We start from the raw sequence: 16,871 nt of genomic DNA, 5'->3' as shown, positions 1-16,871 counted from the left end.
TGCAGTGCAAGGAGGGATTGGTGGGCACAGCCTGAGCCGGGCGGAACAGGGCTGCTGAAACAGTTGAGAGGAAGGAGCTTTCACCAGTTACCTTCTCCGAGAAGGGAGGAAATTAAGGGGCAGAATTGATAAGACATGGCCCCTATCTGGGGGTGGAGGTAGGTAACAAACGATGAAGAATATTCGAGAATAAGAGTTCAGAGTGATGTCCTGAACCTGGCAAGGGTGCCAGGTGGTAACATAGTGAATCACCCTCTTGCTCTCTGTTTGTTCTTAGACCAAATCTTCATTCCTGAAAGTCACTGTTTAAATTCAGTATTTCTTTTTTAACTAATAAGTGCTTGATAATCCATTAAGTAGAACAGTACCCATCCTGAGAGACATTATATATCTCCCACTTCAGCAGGTTTTCCATGAATTTGATCACAGAATACAAATATCTCCCTTTATGTGTTTCCTCATTTTTTAGTAGGTTGGCAGTTTTGAAGCAGAGTTTTCTACTCACTCAGCCTTAATTAAATCTGCACATATAAAAGTGGGGTATGTCTAAAGGTTGTGTGATTCCGTCTAAATACCAAAGCTTAATACGGTTTCTGACTTACAGAATAGTGAAGGCGTAAAGATTTTTAAAAATAACATGTTTGAGGTATATCAATGAGGACAGTTGAAAATCTGATAGTTCACTCAATCCAAAATTCTATCTTCAGTACTTTTTAAGGATAATTTCTGTAGTGTACGGGGGCAAGTGGGAAGGGAAGGGTGACCATCTGCAATCATATAAAATTATTCAAGATGCATGTACCCCAAACACGAAAAGCTAATTTTAACAAGCACTTATTAAGCTTTTTCTAGTACCTGGTACTTATTCACATATTCAGCCTACCTTTTATGGTAATAAAGAGAAAGAAATAAATATTTTTAAGTACCTACTAAATGTCAGGTCTAATCACAGGTGCTTTGCATGACACACATCCAGTAATCTTTCCAGCACCTCTTTGTGCTGTCATCTGGCAGGTGAGCCCACAGAGGCCAGGAGACGGAAAATCCCACACAGAGGGCAGGGCCAGGATTCCCAAGGGAATCCCAGAAAGATTCCTGTCTAGGGCCAAGACACCTGTTCTTTATTTGTCTGCCTTGTCACATCGTATTTCAATTTGCTCTAAACGAATCTCTTTCAAAATTAGATGGAACTCTTACTGTTATCATTCTACAGGTGAAACATACATTTTATTCAGAATCTGATTACTTAGAAGCAAAGGAAAGGAACAGAAAGTTTAACTCATACCATTGTTCAAAGGAAGACAAAATGCAATCTGAAAATGCCAATTTCATTTTTGCTTTGAGTGGGTGGAAGCCAGAACACTTTCTTTGAAAAGAAACAATAAAAAGTGTATTCTATCTGTTTGAAAGATGAAGTTTGGTCTTCTCTTAAGGATTCTTGCCCTGAAATGGCTGGTGTCTTCCCATGTTCTTGTGAATTTCCATGTGCAACTCCCCCAAGTCTGTGTTGGTCATCGTCCTCAGGGCTTCCCCAGAATGAGCAGGTGGCTTTCATCTGTGTGAAATTTCAGACGTGCTTCTGTGACTAAGTGGATCTAATATCTACCTGTGGTCAATGCATAAGCAACTTAATTTCATATCAAATGGTCACTCCAAGGGGTCCCTGTAAGTGGCTGAAATGTGAGGGATGGATTATTTGTACTTGTTGCTTTTTTGTTTCTTTTTAATTAGGTCATTAAAGGGATGGAATCTGATCAGCCATTTGTGCGCTCACTGTAATAAAGCTGGCAGCAATCAAATCAGTTTTAAAATGGCTGATTACATAAATCTAACTCCTAATTTGAAAGTTCAAGCCAAATTTAACTGGGGGGAAATGGCATATATAATAAAGATAATCTGATTTTTCTTACCCACATTTTAATAGCCCTTATAGGTACTATTCTAAGTGCTTGATAAATATTAACTCATTTAATGTTTCTAAGAGTCTTGTCGCTATAGCATTCTTAAAATATCACCCATTTTACAGATGAGGAAATGGAGTCACTGAGAGTTAAGTGACTTTCCCAAGATCACATAGTTGGCAAGTGGTGGATCAGAGATTTGAAACCAGGTGAAGTCTTCTTTACCTCCCTTATTTGTTCTTCCCTGTCCTCATCAGTGGTGTAAGATGTTTCATCTCTACCAGCATCTTTATTCCAGCCTCCTTCACCTGGGAGTCCCAAGACAGGTAATCTATATCAGCAAGAGAGACAAAACAAAAACCTATTTATGTATAGTTGCCCACACTGAAAAATGTGTAGTCCCAGATAAAATTCTACCCAAGGGCATGATGATGCCAGACACAGAGTGGAGAGAGTGGAAAGGTACGTAGCAGAAAGAAGAAGGGAAAAGGAGCCATTTTTAACACTTGCATTGAGCAAATGTGGTGCTGATTGAATGGCCACTGACTCTTAGCGTAAAGACTGTTACCATTATTCACTGGACCCCTTCCCTGCAAAGAATACGCCTTTATTCTTTCTAATGAAGGAATAGGACAGTGTACCTTCCCAGCTAGTCCAGAACATAGCAGCAGTGTTTTATGAGGGACTTTGATATTTTATTCACCAAATGGCCTCATAAGTTAGATTTGTTTTTCATGTCCATCTTCCAAATAGGTTCCCTGGGCTTTAGAGATAAGTTGTTGCTTAAAGGCATAATACCTCTAAGATAAGACTGAACCCCAAATTTAAATGTGGGGCTTCTTTATTTGGAGAAATTTCCTTTAGGGTGTTTTACAAATAATGAACCTCGAAAGCACAATCTCGTAAGGAGAGGATGTTTTGCAACAGAAAGTACAGCGATAGGTTATCTTTGGCTGCATTACATAGTTTCTCCTTTCCTGGCTATAATTATAAAAATAAAGACCATCATGTTTAAAGTTGACTCCTGGCCAGTTACCACCATTCTTGTACCTACATCCAGTTCTGAATTACTCTGAAGGGTTAGTGGGTCAAACGGATAATTCTCCCTCAAGTAGTCTTGTAATTTAACTAGAAGTACAGTTTTCGGCAAATCTTTTTTTTTTTTTTTTTTTTTTTTCTGAAACAGAGTCTCACTGTGTCACCCAGGCTGGAATCTAGTGGCACAATCTCGGCTCACTGCAGCCTCTGCCTCCCGGGTTCAAGCGATTCTCTTGCCTCAGCCTCCCAGGTAGCTAGGATTACAGGCACCTGGCACCATGCCTGGCTAATTTTTGTATTTTTGGTAGAGGCGAGGTTTCACCATGTTGGCCAGGCTGGTCTTGAACTCCTGGCCTCCCAACATGCTGGGGTTACAGGTGTGAGCCACAATGCCTGGCCCAAACCTTTTGTTTTAAAAATACTACTCTCTTTTTATATATTTTCCCCTTTGACATTCTTCTGTGCCCTAAGGCTAGACTATAAACTCTGTCTCTACTAAGATTTCTGCTCCTGATTCTATCTCCCTTAGCAAAAGAGAGGGAGAAAGAAAGAGAGAGAGAGAGAAACTCATTATGAAGATTCACTTTTGATGTTGTCATTATGCAAAAATTACAAGAGAGATATTGCAATCAACTTTCACTAGGCATTTTCTTGTTATCATCTTCATTGGCTAATTAACTGCAGTGGACCTGAGTTGGGAGTTCAATCGTTTTTTGTTTGTGTGATTTTTGGCAGGTATTTCTCTGTTTTGAAAGTTATAATACCTACCATTTAAAACGCCAATATATAGTTGGTTAAATCTTTGCAATTCTGAACAGTAACAAAAAGAATGAGTGGTAAATAAATGGCAGATAAGATTTATCTGTTAGAGCTTATATTAATCTTTTCTGTGTTGAAAGGTATTTAAAAATATTAGTCCAGATAAACATATTGCCAATCTGCCTTTCATTTTAAATGAATCCCATTTCTTTTGTTTGCATTTCAATACACTTTAAGGAGTCACAAATAAAATATATTCTATCATAAGAATCATAAAACGCAGGTGTTGGGATGAAAGAGCATCTTAGCACTGCGCTTTATGGGGATATAAAGGAGATATATAATACAGTTAAAAGAAAGTTTGCTCTGCCTTTGTTTCCTCTGAGAAAGAATTTAAGAGTATTTGGTCCATCTAGAAAAAAACATGTAAACCAGCAAAGTGCTTAAAAAGAAAAAGGGGACAAAAAGCAAAAGCCGAAGAAAGCCTTCCTTCACAGTGGGAACATTCATGAATGTATGTTGTAAGTAAGATGTTTTGATTAAATGGCATTATAAATACACAAGCTGAAAAGAATAAGGATGTCCATATCACAACTATCATTTATTACTTCCCAGTTTATTTTTGTTTCTAGGAAACCGAAGTGGGCAACATATCTAAAAGTCATCACCATACCCACTCAAAACTCATTCCTCGGCTTTGTGCACCTGGGTTACAGTGTGTTTGTAAACCCTGCCCAGGAAAATGATGGATGAGCCTTGGTCAGCTTTGGCATCCTCCAGGGCTCCAGACAAATGCAAATGTGTGGATCAAAGGCAGCGGCAATCAATCCATGTCTGTTACTAGGCAGCAAGGACATTAGAATAATGATAAGACCACGTCTTCCAACAAAATAAATCAGACAGCACCACTAGCGGGGAAGCTCCACCTGTCCTTGAAAGGACTTGACACGCAGTCAGGCTCCAGGACCAAGGAAATACCCGTGAGCTTTTTAAATGGATGCTTCCCTTGGGGTTAGTATTTATTTGTACCTTGATTTCAAATGTTTCTGAAGTCTGACTCAACCTTTTGCCAAAGACCAGACGGGTGGAAATGAGCTGACATCCTGAACTTCAATTAGGTCCTGGAGGTAATGCCTTCAAAAATGGCCTTTCACTTGCAGTCAAAAGCCCCCAGTGTCTACCCTCAAAAGCTACTGGCAGAACTCATCATTCAGGAAGACTGAGCACTTTCAAAAGGGCTCTTTTTGACTCTTAAAAATGTACAACAAAAGAGTTTTCTGTTAAACTGTTGCTTTCCTTAGGCACGGCAGAATGTGCTCAGTAACAATAAATTCAAGGAAAAAAACTGCAAAGCTACTTCCTTTAGTCAATAAGACTTTTTTTCAAAGATGTGACCATCATGGGCCCTCAGGTGTAAACAATGGGGAACAAGTTACCAAAGACCAAAGGATCAAAAAGGGATATGAGGGAGAGGATTGGCAAGGTGTGGAGTAAGTAATTTTTCAGATGTGAGAACAGCCATAGAAGATCCACATGTTTAACTTCCTCTCTGGAACAAAAGACCATTAACGTGGAAAGTTCCATTAGAGGGTTGAAAATGACCCTTGAAAAATAAATGCAAAGAAAACAGGGGAAGAAAACCCCAGAGCAATGATGACGAACTGAGCAAGCACAATATGCCAGGCCATTCCCTGTGGCTGGTTTATGTTACCTCCTGTAATACTCACGGCCATCCTGCAAGGTGGTACTGTTCTCTCCTCTTATAGAAGACTGACCTGAGGTTCAGTAATATATGTTTTCATTTCAACCAAAATTAAGTTCTGAAAGAGGGCTGCCTATCCCTTTGGGTGCACGGTTTTTCCCACATTGCCCTTAAGTGGTATTTACACTTGCAAGAGTTTGCATTTTCCTAACAGCCACAGTGGTTAGGTTAGCTTATATTCTGCATGGTGAGAAAAATAAAAGGCTTATTCTCGTGTAGCTCTTCATTGTCACACCACTTGGAGACATACAAGATTCTAATTTTCAGCTCTTGCTGATGTTCGTATTTGGGGTCACAGTTGGCCTCATGCCATTTCTGATGTGTATCCACAATAGAAAAATAAAATAATCTATCACTTGATAGCAGTTTGCCATTCATAAAATTATAGCACACATTCTTTAAAAATGTAAAGTTCTAAAATCAGTTCTTAAAATTGTTAGTTATATGTCTTAATATCCAGAATAAATCAGTTCTTAAGATTGTTAGTTATATGTCTTACTATCCAGAATAAATAAAAATACCTAATTATTCACTGAAGCTTCCTACAGTTATTTATATTAAAAAAATTAATTTTTTTAAATTTTGTCATATTTTTCTAAATATTCCAGCCAAAATAGTTAGATGTCATTACCCGTTCTCATTTCATGGGATAATAATAAAAAGACATTAAGGCAGAAATACTATGTTAGTTCTATAAGACATGTATTTTATTTATATCTGACATCAGAATTATCTAAGACAATAAAAGTCACTCATATTATTTTGCATGAAAGGTGAGCTCTTGTATTTTGTTTCTGAAGAAGGGAGAGAAGAGATGAGAGAAAACCAAACAGTGAGAATCAAGTCAGAGGAAAAACTGAATTGAAGAAGGCAAAGATAATTCTACAGTAAAATTGCAAAGGGATTTTTAATTTTAGTGATCAAATGGTTCATTTGAAGTGGCTCGTATTGCTTTTCAGTCATCAAATCTATCTTGTGATTATTTTTAATTGATATCCATTAAGGACTTGAGTTGTCTGTTTGAGTGAACGCAGCATCTGCTGAGGAGATGATCCTAGTTCTGAAAAGTAGCTGGAAGACCTCCATTGACAGCTCGATTACATACGTATTATATGCAAGTATACGTATATATGTATATACATCTACACACATACACATGCATATTTTTATTAAAAGCTATGTGTTTTACATGGCTTACTTAATCCTCATAATAGTTTTCAGATTAGATACTGTATTATAACTATGTGTAGTTATAATGTAATGGAATCAAATTCAGATATATCTTATTTCAAAGTCTACGATTCCAAAATTCCATAATACCACTAAATGTTCCTATATTAACATAAATTAATAATTATAATAGGAAGAATTTGTTATACTTACTCTCTGCCATCACTAATTTAAGAACATTTAACTCAGTCTCAATAACCACAACATATTATTAACACTTTCCTTTTGCACAAAGCACAGAAAGGTTAAGTAACTAGCCCAAGGCCACAGTGCTAATAAGTGAAGGATCTAGGATTCCAATGTAGGAGTCTTTATCTTGTGCTTCACAGTATTTCCTGCATGTCACAGAGACTAGTTGCAAGTTATATGCCATATAAAAATATCTGTTATTTAAATATCAAATGGCAGTTTCAGGCTTTGAGCTGCAGTTTAACTCTGAAGTCAATGCTTTTTCTACTAAATTAGTGGGTCTTAGCTGAACTCAGTACTGCGTGCCTGTAGTCAGCTACTCAAAAGGCTAAGGATCACTTGAGACCAGGGGTTTGAGACTGTAGTGTGCGATGATTGTGCCTGTGCATAACCACTGTTCTCCAGCCTGGGAAACATGGTGAGAAACACTCGGAAGCAAGGAAGGAAGGAAGGGAGGGAGGCAGGGAGGGAGGGAGGGAAGAGAAAAGAAAAGAGAGGCTACTATCCTTCTTTATCATTATGTAAAAGACAACCACTTTGACAGCAAAATGTGTAGAAAGGCATCCAGCTCTTTGTATTTGTCTTGTGTTATTACACACTGGTATTCATTTTTGTTTAAAATTTTCTGGGCACATGGTGGGTGTATATACTTATTGAGTACATGAGATATTTTGATGCAGGCATATAATGCATAATAATTACATCAGGGTAAATGAGGTATCCATCACCTCAAGCATTTATCCTTTGTGTTACAAACAATTCAATTATACTCTTTTAGTTGTTTTTAGTTGTAGAAATAAATTAATGTTGACTGTAATCACCCTGTTACTCTACCAAATAGTAGACCTTACTCATTCTTTCTAACTATATTTTTGTACCCATTAACCATCCCCACTCTCTCACCCTTACCAGGATAGGTTACCCTGCCCAGCCTCAGTTCACCGTTATTCAACTCTCTATTTCCATTCACTCAATTGTTTTAATTTTTAGCCCCCACAAGTAAGTGAGAACATGAGATGTTTGTCCTTCTGTGCCTGACTTATCTCACTTAACATAATGACCTCCAGTTCTATCCATGTTGTTGCGAATGGCAAGACCTGATTATTTCTTTATGGCTGAACAGTACTACATTGTCTATAAGTACCACATTTTCTTCATCCATTCATCTGTTGGTGGACACTTAGGTTGCTTCTAAATCTTGGCTATGAATGAATAGCGCTGCAATAATTATGCGAGTACAGATATTTCTTCGATCTACTGATGTCCTTTCTTTTGGGTCTACACCTAGGATTGGGAATGCTGAATTGAATGTTAATTCTATTTTCAGTTTTTTGAGGAATCTCCAGACTATTCTCCTAGTGGTTGTACTAATTTACATTCCTATCAACAGTGTACAAGGGTTCCCTTTTCTCCACATCCTTGCCAACATTTGTTATTGCCTGACTTTTGGATACAAGCCATTTTAACTGGGTGGGATGATATCTCATTGTAGTTTTCATGTGCATCTCTGATAACAATGATATTGAACAGCTTTTCATATGTCTGTTTGCCATTTGTGTGTCTTCTTTTGAGAAATGTCTATTCAGATATTTTGCCCATTTTTGATTGGATTCTTAGATATTGTCCTATAGAGTTGTTTGCATCCTTTATATATTCTGGTTATTAATCCCTTGTCAGTTGGGTAGTTGCCAATATTCTCCCATTCTGTAGGTTATCTCTGCACTTAGTTCATTGTTTCCTTTGCGATTCAGTTGCCTTTAGCTTCATGTAATCATGCTTGTCCATTTTTGCTTTAGTTTCCTTTGTTTGTAGGCTATCACTCAAAAAATCTTTGCCCAGTCCAACGTCCTGGAGAGTTTTCCCAATTTTTTGTAGTAGTTTTATTGTCTGAGGTCTTAGATTTAAATCTTTAAACTATTTAGATATGATTTTTATACATGGTGAGAGATAGGGGTATAGTTTCATTCTTCTGCATATGGATATCTGATTTTCCAAGCACTATTTATTTATTTATTTATTTTAATAGGTTTTGGGGGAACAGATGGTGTTTGGTTACATGGATAAGTGTTTTTAGTAGTGATTTCTGAGATTTTGGTGCACCCATCACCTGATCAGTGTACACCGTACAGAATGTGTAGTCTTTTATCCCTCGTTCCCCTCCCATCCTTCCCCACCAAGTGCCCAAGACTCATTGTATGTATCATTTTTTTTTCTGAGATGGAGTCTCTCTCTGTCACCCAGGCTGGAGTGCAGTGGCGCGATCTCGGCTCACTGCAAGCTCCGCCTCCTGGGTTCACGCCATTCTCCTGCCTCAGCCTCTCCGAGTAGCTGAGACTACAGGTGCCTGCCACCACGCCTGGCTAATTTTTTGTATTTTTTTAGTAGAGACTTGATTTGGAGTCAGAAGAAAATTGGTTCAGAATCTTAATTGTCCAGCTTACTGGTAATTTAAACTTGTGAAAGTTACTAAACCAGTTGGTTTACTATGTATAAAGGAGCCGTATGGATACCAAACTCAAAGACTCTGTTATGTGTGCTGATTGGTGATTGGTAAGCTTTGTGACGGGCATATAGCTAGAGGTAATTATCAGTCACATCTGAGAGTAGGCATATGAGATTCAAATTTTTTATCTCTAACAGTGCTCAAAAATGTAATAGCAAAAATACCAACTGAAATTAGATATAAGCAGAAATCAAAAATAATCTATCTGACAACACATGGGGTATATGGATTGACAGACATGTGCTATATTTCATAATGTCTTTCAATTCGATTCAATTCAATTCAAGTATTGAATTAAATTAAATTAAATGCAATCATAGGGGAAAATTGTAGCATAGAAAATCTTCCTAACTAAACTCCTAAAACAACTGAGTAACCAAAATAAACAAATGTGGAAAATTCCTATCAGTACTGATTTTGTATCAGTCAGATTAGACTGAAGTAACAAGTAACACCCAAATCTCAATGGCTTACAACAAATAAGTAAGCTTTCATTCATATTAAACATTGGCTGCAGACCAGGCATGGTGGCTCACGCCTTTAATTCCAAAACTTTGAGAGACAAGGTAGGAGGATCGCTTGAAGCCAGTAGTTTGAGACCAGCCTGGGAAACATAGCAGGACCCTATCTGTGCAAAATTTAAAAAAAAAAAAATTAGCCAGGCATGGTGGTGCTCACCTGTAACCTCAGCTATGTGGACTGAGGCAGGAGGATCACTTGAGCCCAGGAGTTCAAAGTTATAGTGAGCCATGATTGCATCACCATACTCCATCCTGGGTGACAGACTGAGACCCTGTCTCTAAACACAACACAAAAAAACGAAAACCAAATATTGTCTGCAGTTTGGGGTGGCTCTGCTTCATTCCATTTTTACTTATAGGTCTGGATTCACATCTCAGAAGACAAGAGGGAAAAAGTGTGAAAAAAAATCTCATTATAGCTCCTAAAACATATGCTCAGAAATGGTCCTGAGAAACTTACCAAACTAATATTAATTTTATTTTCATTTCATTAGCCAAATCAACTCAGGTAGTCAACTAGAAAACAAGATTCCATTCTATCAGAAAACCACAGGCCTGAAGAATATGAGACCATTAGGGGGAAGAGAGAATATACCTAATGAATACTCTAATGCATGCACACATCCTCAAAATTCAAAAATTTTATTTTCCCAAATGTAGTGGAGGTGCATGAAAATTGAAAGAAGATCCTAGAATTCTTTCCATTGAAATTTTATTATTTTAAAGAAGATCGCAAGATTATAAGACACAACTATTAACACTAAAAGGGCAATGAACTTTAATGGAATGTGGAAAGCTAAGAACTCTTTACTCTAATTGGGAAGGGCAAGTACAGAACAAGACAGGGAAATTAGCATATATTAACAACATTTCACTTGGAGCAAAAGATTACATATTTAATGAAGCTATATATATTTTTTTCCCTAGGATTCTTTAATACATGGACAGAATGTACTAACCCTAATGAGGAACACTTTCTAATCTAGTGGACCAAAAACAGGCAGAACATTGGAGAGACAAGAATCCTTCTGTGCTTAGAGTCATGTTCACCTCTGTCAACTGATAATAATGCAGACAATGATCCCATATTTACCCAACAGAAAACTAGTTGGCTAATGGACTTTCTAGGAAACCAAAGAAAAATACAGAAACAAAGGTATTTTGTAAAACAACTCATGATCCAATGCCATTACTCATTTTCTTTCTTTTTTTTTTTTTTTTGAGACAGAGTCTCGCTCTTTCCCCCAGGCTGGAGTGCAGTGGTGCTCTCTCAGCTCACTGCAAGGTTCGCCTCCCAGGTTCACGCCATTCTTCTGCCTCAGCCTCCCGAGTAGCTGGGACTATAGGCGCCCGCCACGGCGCCTGGCTAATTTTTTGTATTTTTAGTAGAGACGAGGCTTCACCGTGTTAGCCAAGATGGTCTCGATCTCCTGACCTCGTGATCTGCCTGCCTCGGCCTCCCAAACTGCTGGGATTACAGGTGTGAGCCACCACGCCCGGCCCCATTTTCTTAATTAATAAGATCTAACTTGTCTAGGCCTCCACATTAAATTCATAACGAAGGAGCCTCAGTGCTCAGGAAAACACAAAGGGGATTTAAGAAGAACTCGAACGTTATTTTCAGACAAACAGTAGATTTTGTTATATCTGGGTAATGGGAGTTTGAGTAAATCAAACAAAAGCATGATTCATATAAAAAATGTTTACAGCATAAAAGAAGAAAAAATAAATATAGCATGCAAGAGATGGGTGAAAAGAACTCATGGAAATTAGCTCCACAAATCATAGTAACAGTTTACACAAAAACTGCTTTGCATTTGCATCAAAGAAACATCATCTTGATGATTAATGAGATAGTATGACAAATTGAGATAAATTTGAAGCCAGTTGAGTTTTCCTTTAAAAAGTTAGGAAAATAATACTGGTAAGAAATTGACAACTATTCAAAAAGAAGTGCAGAATTGACATGACAAAAAACTGAGTTAGAGATGTGAAGAAGGATTGTCTTGCAAGAAGACAATTCTAGAATCCATGTTAAAGTGAAAACCAATAGATGGAGAAGATTGTGTGATGACGTCTTTGCTTGGTGATATGCAAATTTGGCCAAATGTCTAGGGCTCTAGCATAGACTATGTGACTCCAGGAATAGTTGTTATAACTGACTGATAAGCTGAAAAGGACTTATGACCTCGTGCCAGATATGTATCTGACAAATGCTTTTCAGGTGACCTTCAAAGTAAATTGATATCTTGCAATATACAATTTAATTAAAAAGGAAAATAAACCAACAAATGTTATCAAATAAGAAATCCAAAGTCAAAAATTCTACAACAGTCCTCTAATACAAGCTTGTCCATGCCAACGATATTAAAAGAGATCAAGATCTTTTGTCTATATTTAGAAAAGTGAAATGTGATCTTCGCCCCAAGAATGACTTCCAATAACCTATATCTGTCAGGATTTCACAAGACAATCTGAAGAAGGTTTAGAAATACTTGTAAAACTGAATACACTTTAAATCTGAGGAAGGTTTAGAAACCTACACTCACATAATATAAATGTAATTTGAGAAAGTGGTTCGTAACTAAGATTTTTTAAAAGGAATATATAATTGTTATGAAATGTTATTTAATAACTCTTTTTTCCAGATGTGCATTAAATGTCGTAGAGCTTTTGTTTTTGTTTTTTAATCTGTTATTAACTTTATGGGGCATTAATTCCAGAACTACAAGTGAGAAGAAAATGTCACTATCTATAGATTCTGGAGAAAAAAAAATTGTAAACCATGAATTGTAGTCTGGCCAGTATGAAAACTGGCCCTGAGTTCCAGTCTTATATATCTTGCTGTATATTTGACTGTATTCTACTTGGATATCTAATAGGCGTTTCAAACTAAATATATCAATGCTGAACAAATGATCTTTCCTAAAAACCTGCCAACTCACAGTTAATAACAACTTAATTCCTCAGTTGGTCAGACCCAATTTTTGGAGTTATCCTTGATTTCTCACTTTCTCACACAATTTATATCCAATGAGCCAGAAACTTCTGTCTTCTTTATCTTCAAAATGGATTTAGGATCCTACCACTTTTATGACCTCCATGATCAAGCAACCATTTCTCTTCCAGATGATTGCAGGGCCTCTTACCTGGTCTCTTGCTGGCTACTTTATACCCTTTCTCTCTGTTCTCTATTTGATAGCCAGAGAGATCCCATAAAATATAAGCCAGAGCATGCCCTTCTTCTGCTCAAACCTACCCCACTGCTTCTCATCTAATTCAAAGTGGAAGCTAAGGAATTTACCATGACCTGCATGACTCCAGATACTCCTGCCCCAGTGCCTACCACCCCTCATCATCACTGCCCATCACTCTTCCTCATGTTCCTGGCCTTCCAGCCCACCTGCCTCCTTGGTATCACTCCACATACCAGGTGGTCCTCACTTGGAGCGGGGCCTTTACACTGCTCTTCTTCTTCAGGAGGTTGCATTCACAGACGTTGGTGACCCTCCCTCCTATCTCATGAAGACACTTGCCCAATGCTCACTTTTCAGCAGCATGCCACCATGTTTGAATCCCACCTCAACACTCCCTGAGCCCTGTAGCTGTCTGGGCTCCATTGTATTTGTCTATGTCTTCTCTACTAAATGTTATATTTGTTTAATTTTTTTCATTGACAGTTAAAATGTAAATGCCAGGAGAGCAAATAATTTCATCATTTTTCTTCTTTGCTGTATCCTCAATTCCTAAAACAGTGTCTTGCACACAGTTATGCTCAATAAAGTTTAATTCATTAAGTAAATGAATACGTCAGGGCAAACAAAACAAACGTTTAGACTTGCAATGCTTCAAAAGCATACACCTTATGCTCTTATTAAAATAAAAGCAAAATTTAATTTACAGTCAGTTTTCAACCTCAATTTAATCCAAAGAGAAGTCTCAAGATAAAGGAAGATGAATAAGATAGTGGGCAAAAAATTATGCCAAAACTAAAAAGATAAAAATTTCTTCAGGAATTTGCAACATAAATACCAAGTATAGATTAAATATCATGAGATGTATTGTAAAGAGATATTAACAAACTAAAAATAATATTTTTAAATTACTCAAGCAAATGCAAAAAGTTAGAAGATGGTAAAGTTAACAGATAAATAAATGCTTCATAAACATTTCAACTTTAAAGGGGGGTGAGAGATATATAAAATGTCCTTGTTTTTAATAATAAAGTCTAAACATAGATATAGAATATTATGTTATAATGATCATCTGGGCCAAAAACAATCAATCATTACAAAATTTCATGAGCATTGTAGAATTTCAAATTAAGGGGCAAGAATGTTCATGCATGTGTGGAAGGGGTGGGGAGAGGTTGGTATGTGAAGAGGGGTTGAAGAAGCAGAAATTGACCAAGTCAACCAAAGTTAGATAAATAAGGCAGATACCGTTAAAACATATCATAAGAATTTACCATAAAATATGACAGGAACAAAAGAAAATAGTTCAATTGTTACATTAAATGCAAAAGGATTGTATTATTCCACTAAAGAGGCATTCTGGGTTAAAAATAACCTAAGTGTATGTAATTAGAAAAAAATGACAAATCAAGGGAAGGGATGAACAATGACATAGAAAGACAGAATAAACTCAATATTAATATCAGTAGGGTAGCCCTGAGTATTCAACTAGGAGAAGTAACATAATATAACATGAAAAACAGAATTTATGAGAAGATATAACAACTCTAAATGTAAATAACAGCAGGATAACTTCATAAATGCAAGAAGACTTTAATAAAAATGACATTGGTACATTTTAAAATAAATCTTTTGGAATTTGATAGATTGAAGAGCCTCACAACGAATTTTGAAATAAATAAATATTTATTAAACTTTGAAACTTTGTATAGGATACATTCTTTTTTCTTTAAGAGACACGGTCTTGCCCTGTTGCGCAGGCTGGAATGCAGTAGTGTGAGCTCACCTCACTGCAATCTCAACCTTCTGGGCTCAAGCTATTCTCCCACCTCAGCCTCCTGAGTTGCTGGGACCACAGGCAAGTGCCACCATGCCAGGTTAATTTTTTGTATTTTTAGTAGAGACAAGGTTTCACCATGTTGCTCCGGCTGGTCTCAAACTCCTCAGCTAAAGCGATCGACCCACCTTGGCCTCCCAAAGTCTAGGATTACAGGTGTGAGCCACCACGCCTGGCCTAGGATAAATTTTTTATCATAACAATATCAAATGGAAATAAACAAAATAAAAACTGAGTAAGTCAAAGCAAAACTGAAAAGCAAACAAAACAAATGATTATTTAGAAACTAAGAAACATTTTCCTTTAAAAAAACATGAAGGGCATGTATTATTTGGAAAATTAGAACATTTTACAGAAAAACCTTTAGGAATTTTCTCAGAGAATTCCTCACTGTCAATGTATTTACTAATAATGTCAAAACTAATAATGAATTAGCATAAAAGTACAAATTAATCAAATGAATTGTGAGGATAATTTATGAAAGATACAAAAATAAATTTAAATTGAGAGGAAAATATTTCAAAAGATAAACTGAGAGCTGTTTCTTCAAAATGGCCAATTAATAGCTAAATCCCTAAAGAATCTACTTAAGGAATAAATAACAAAATAAAAACATCCCATAGGATGAATGAAAAAAGAGAATTAACAATGTACTTCGAAAAAACATTAGAACAGTTATATGAGACTTCGGAGTCCTGACAAAATGCAGAATAAGCTCTGGGTATGGCCTTTTCTTCACTCAAACCTGAGGGAAGCACAGGAAGGGGAAGGATCAACACTGGGAGAAACCAGTGATCTGAAAAGAAAACAAAGTCTGGGGTGAGAGGAATCAACTAAGGAAGCTTTGATTTTGACATCTTTTCTTTGCTCATTGCATCAGGTGGACATCACTTCCCAGGGGTGGCTGACAGGTAGAGAAACCGCAGCACTTACTTTGCCAGACAAAAGAAATCTCCCTGCTACAGAGAAGAGCCCTGAGCTTGTCTTCCTTCTTTCTTTCCTGTCCATCTTCCTGGGTCTTGGGGGGCACCCTTGAAGACTAGTATTAGCAAGGCAGTAAATAGGAAGTTTGGTGTCCTGTGCAGGAACAGTAAATTCTGTTGGTCTTCCAGGTCTGTCTTATATGAGGGCTCTCAGAAGCTGCATATGCCCCTTCCTTACTAACCTGCTTGGTGCATATTGCCAGCAGACACAGCTGAGAGACTAGGGAAATATGAATTCATGTGGAAAGTCATCTACCTTTTTATAAAAAACTTTGAGAAAGTAAACAGCTGTTATAAAACCCAACAGAATTAGTGTGACAGATACAGAATTTAATTAAATAGAATACATGTACTAAAATAGATATGTGAGAATATTGGTAATATGAAATAGAACACGCAGTTATACAGATGAGGCAATCAAATACATATATATATATACATAATATATCTTTATCTATCTATGTAGCTATGTATCTATGTAGCTATGTATGTATCTATTTATATAGGCCATTGGGTAGAATTAAAGAGCTGAATGGCTAAAGCTGAAGAATAAACGAGTGACTGAACATGAGACCAGATCAGAGAATTCTTCAAGAAACATCAAGGAGGGATGTATAGATAGTTTTTTAAAACCAAAATATAAAAGAAATACAAGAAGAATGGAAACATCTATATAATGGGAGTGGAAAGAAATGAAAATAGAGATTAGACAGATAGATAGATAGATGATAGATAGGTAGATAGATGATAGATAGATAGATAGATAGATAGATAGATAGATAGATAGATAGAGAAATAAAACAAAGAAAATAGAAGATGCTATAGACAGAAGGCATGTGATTCCCCCAAAATTTATATGTTGAAACCATAATTTCCACTGTGGTTATATCTAGAGAGTAGGTCTCTACGGAAGTAATTAAATTTAAGTAAGATCATAAGGATAGTGCCCTGATT

The sequence above is a fragment of the Symphalangus syndactylus genome, chromosome 22, assembly GCF_028878055.3.
Source record: "Symphalangus syndactylus isolate Jambi chromosome 22, NHGRI_mSymSyn1-v2.1_pri, whole genome shotgun sequence".
Classification (NCBI taxonomy): Eukaryota; Metazoa; Chordata; class Mammalia; order Primates; family Hylobatidae; genus Symphalangus; species Symphalangus syndactylus.
The sequence above is the reverse complement of the archived record's forward strand: the minus strand, read 5'-3'. Positions refer to the sequence as shown.